Here is a 4,783-nt window from a genome sequence, read left to right as displayed (position 1 = left end):
GGGAAGTTTATCTATTCGAATAGCCGTGTCCCTCGGTAAAAGGACGACCCAGAGTTGTACCTTGACCTTATGATAACTAGAATCGGATACTTAATAAAACACACCCAGACAAGTTCCACAAACAACCCGATGATCGCTTTTCCACAGGGCGACGAGGGGAGGATCGCCGGGTAGGATTATGCTATGCGTTGCTACTTGGAGGACTTCAATCTACTCTCTTCTACATGCTGCAGGACTGAGGCTGTCAGAAGCGTAGTCTTCGATACTAGCTATCCCCCTCTTATTCTGGCATTCTGCAGTTTAGTCCACTAATATGGCCTCCTTACACATATACCCATGCATATGTAGTGTAGCTCCTTGGTTGCGAGTACTTTGGATGAGTACTCACGGTTGCTTTGCTCCCTCTTTTCCCCCGGTTTCCTCTTCTTATCGGATGCCTCAACCAGACGTTGGAGCCCAGGAGCCAGACACCACCGTCATCGACGACTACTACACTGGAGGTGCCTACTACTACGTGCAGGCTGTTGACGATGACCAGGAGTAGTTTAGGAGGATCCCAGGCAGGAGGCCTGCGCCTCTTTCGATCCGTATCCCAGTTTGTGCTAGCCTTCTTAAGGCAAACTTGTTTAACTTATGTATGTACTCAGATACTGTTGCTTCCGTTGACTCGTCTATGATCGAGCACTTGCATTCGAGCCCTCGAGGCCCCTGGCTTGTAATATGATGCTTGTATGACTTATTTATGTTTTTAGAGTTGTGTTGTGATATCTTCCCGTGAGTCCCTGATCTTGATCGTACACGTTTGCGTGCATGATTAGTGTACGATTGAATCGGGGGCGTCATAGAGCTGACGAAGTAAACTAGGTGGTGCACCATTTTCTTCTTCTACGCTACTTCACTTAGTCGCGTGGGCCCTGTTGCACTAGCGTCAGCCTTTGCCGGGGACTCAGTCTTGCCGGGACCGAGCCCTACCGGGGAGGGTTCCGGCTCGCCATCCGTCGACTCTGCCGCTACCGCTGCCTCTTCATCGACCTCTCTCTACGCCACTAGTGCGGCGCTAACCACCTGATTCATTGCCGCTAGGTACAGCAGCAATGGTTCTTGTGGTTTGGGTGCAACCAGCACTGGGGTAGAGGAGAGGTACTTCTTCAAATCCAACAGGGCTGCTCGGCCTCCAAGGTCCACTCCATTGGGCTCTTCAAGATCTTGAAAAAAGGAAGGGCACGCTCCACGGACTTGGAGATGAATCTGCTCATGGCGGCAATGCAGCTAGTGAGCCAACGCACGTCTTTGATCCATTTAGGTGCCTCAATCTGCTCGAAAGCCTTGATCTTATCTTGGTTTGCCTCAATCCCGCGCTGCAACATAAAGAACCCGACAAAATTGCCAGATGGGACACCGAAGAGACACTTCTCAGGGTTCAACTTGAGGTTGATCTTGCGCAGGTTCGCAAATGTTTCCTCCAGATCTTGTACAAGTGTTGCTTTGTCCTTGGTTTTAACCACTATGTCATCCATATAAGCTTCCATATTTCTATGTAGCTAGGGCTCAAAACCAATTTGGACTGCTCTTGCAAAGGTTGAGCCAGCACTCTTCAACCCTAAAGGCATCCGTAAAAAGCAATACGTACCGCATGGGGTGATGAACGTCGTCTTCTCCTCGTCTTCTTTTGTCATGAAGATCTGGTGGTACCCTGAGTAGGCGTCGAGGAATGATAATAGGTCACACCCAGCCGTGGAGTCAACAATTTCGTTGATGCGCGGTAACGGGAAGGGATCCTTTGGACAAGCCTTATTGATGTTTGTGTAATCAATACACAGTCTCCACTTCCCGTTTGCCTTGCGCACCACTACCGGGTTGGCCAACCACGTCGGATGGAGCACCCCCCTTACCAAGCCTGCCGCCTCTAGTTTTCTGATCTCCTCCGTGATGAACTCCTGCCTCTCCAGAGCTTGCTTCCTGACCTTCTGCTTGACGGGCCATGCATGAGGACAGACAACAAGATGGTGCTCAATCACTTCCCTGGTAACGTCGGGGATGTACGAGGCTTGCCATGCAAACACATCGACATTCGCCCGCAGGAAAGTGACGAGCTTGCTTTCCTATTTGCTGTCGAGCGTGGAGCTTATGGTAAAAGCTCCCCCCGTGACGTCCTCCTTGACGGGCACCTTCTTGGTCTCTGGTGGTGCAGCTCTTGACTTCTTGCTCTTGCCGGTGGAGCTCTCTGGCACGTCCTCAATGGGAGCGCAACACCCCGAAGAGGTGTGCTTGCCAGAGTAGGTGCGAGGGGTCTCGCCGGTCTTTTTCCCTCCTGGGACTCCGTCGGCAGGAGCAGGTTCTTTGGCGGTAGCTGCTGCGAATGCTTCCCGGTAGAGTTGGTCGGTGCAAATCAACGCATCTTTCTTGTCGGAGGGGACGGTGATGATGTTCATCAGCCCGGGCATCTTCAGCGTGTTGTAGGCGTAATGTGAAGCCGCCATGAACTTGGCCAGTGCCGGGCGGCTGAGGATCCCGTTGTAGGGCAAGGGGATCTCGGCTACATCAAAGACAATCCTCTCCGTCCTATAGTTCAGCTCGCCTCTGAACGTCACAGGAAGTGTGACCTTTCCCTTCGGCTGGATCCTCCTCGGGTTGACCCCTTGGAACGTGCCCGTCTCCTCAAGGTCTCCATCAGGGATCTACAGCCTCTTGATCACAATAGGTGAGATCAAGTTCAGACCGGCCCCACCGTCAACCAGCATCTTCGTCACCTTGAGGTTGCGGATTGTTGATGAAACCAACAACGACAATCACCCGACCGCAGTAGTGCGGTCAGGATGGTCCTCGGTGTCGAAGATCATAGGCGTGCTGGACCACTTCAGCGGCTTCTGTGCGTTGAACGATGGCTCCACCGCTGTGATCTCACGCGCCCACTGCTTGAGCTGGCGGTGGGATGTATGCAGCGAGGCGCCACCATCGACGCACATGGATTCCGTGGCCTTCTGGAACTCGTGGTCTCCGGACTCATTATCCTCGCCGTGATCATCGTCTTCCTGCTTCTTGTCACGGCCCCGGACGGGCCTCTCCTGCTGATTATCTTTGCCGCGGCGGCCTCCTTGGCTGCCACGCTTCTTGCCGGATCCCTCGGCACCCTCTTGGCCCTTCTCCTTGTCCCACTGCTCATACTCTGCTTTCTGCTTCTCAGCGAGCAGCTTCACTTGCCGGCAGTTCTGGAGGCCATGGCCCTTGGTGCGGTGGATCTTGCAATACTACTTGTCGGAACCCCCTGGCTTATCGGCAGCCGCCAAGGCCCGGCAAGCGACACACCCGGCAACCTCCTTGCCGGGGTCACTCGCCTTGGGTTTCTTGGTGGTGCCAGTATCGTCGGACCCCTCGACGGCAAGCACGGTCTTGCCCTTGTGCTTCCTGTTACGGCGCCGGCCCTTCTTCGCCGGGGTGGTGGTATCATCCGTGGAGTCAGGTTTCGCGCCGGTGTCTTCGCCGGAATACTTCCTTCCCTCTTGAGCGCGAGCACACCGATCGGCTAGAACATAAAGCTTTACCACATCCTTGACCTTGTTCATCTCTAGCTCCTCACGCATCTTGCGGTGGCGCACATTCTGATGGAATGCACTGATCACAGCCGCAGGATGAACGTCGGGAATGTTGTACTGCACTCGGCTGAACCTTTGGATGTACTTACGCAAGTTTTGTCCTTCTTTCTGGGGGATGATGTGCAAGTCGCTCGCCTGGCCATGAGCTTGGTGGCCTCCAGTAAAGGCGCCAACAAACTCATGACACAGATCCGCCCAAGAAAAAATGGAGTTCACCGGCAAGTGCATCAACCATGACATAACATTGTGCTTGAGTGCCAACGGGAAGTAATTGGCAAGCACCTTATCGTCGCGGGCCCTAGAAGCTTGCATCGTGATGGTGTAGATGCTGAGGAACTCCGACGGATGAGTCTTGCCGGTTTACTTCTCGCCAACGTTGGGCTTGAACGTGCGGTGGGAGGGCCACTGGAACTGCCGCAGCTCACGAGTGAAGGCCGGACAACCCAACTCGTAGGGTAGGCCGCCATAGCCTCCCAGTGCTGGGTGGTCCGTAGCAGGCCCTGCCCGCCTGTCCGACTAGCGCGTCACGCTGGCGCTCGATGGTGGTTCGAGCGTCTTCATGAGCTCGCTCCTGAAGAATGTGACGTTGGTCGCGGTGGGTTCGCGGGTCGGACGATACTATGGAGATATCATCACGAGCATCGTCGCGACGGACCGACACCCGCGATGGCCGGTATGGAGGAGGGGAGAGCACCGTGGCCGCATCGCCTCCGGCCCGACCTCCGCTGGCATGCGGTGGCTCGATGGAGCGACGGCCTACGGGTCCCGCCGGCCGCAATTCATGTTGTTAGCGATGCCGACGAGGCTCCTGATGGTGGCCCTCCATTCGTCAAGCTTCTCCGCAGCGGGAGGAAAGTCGAGGAGCAGCTGCGCGCGTGCTAGGGCTTCTGCTGGCATGGGCGGCTGCGAAAGCTGTGTGGACCGCGATGCGCTTCGACTTCTAACCGCGTTAGAAGGAGCCCCATCACGGCCCCGCAGCCGTCCGCCACCTCTGCCAGCACCTCGGCGCGCATGCTGGCCCTCCTCATCATGTGAAGGGCGCATGGGGCTCTTCCCAGGGCGGCGCCCAGGGTCACCAGCAGGGTGGCGCTGCTCATCCTGCACATCCTGAGAAGATCGCGCCGTGGGCGCCGGTGTTGGTGTCTTGGAGGTTGCCGCGCCGCCGTCTGGCGGCACGACGACGCCCCCAG

This window comes from Triticum dicoccoides, chromosome 4B (genome assembly GCF_002162155.2).
Source record: "Triticum dicoccoides isolate Atlit2015 ecotype Zavitan chromosome 4B, WEW_v2.0, whole genome shotgun sequence".
Taxonomy (NCBI): Eukaryota; Viridiplantae; Streptophyta; class Magnoliopsida; order Poales; family Poaceae; genus Triticum; species Triticum dicoccoides.
The sequence above is the reverse complement of the archived record's forward strand: the minus strand, read 5'-3'. Positions refer to the sequence as shown.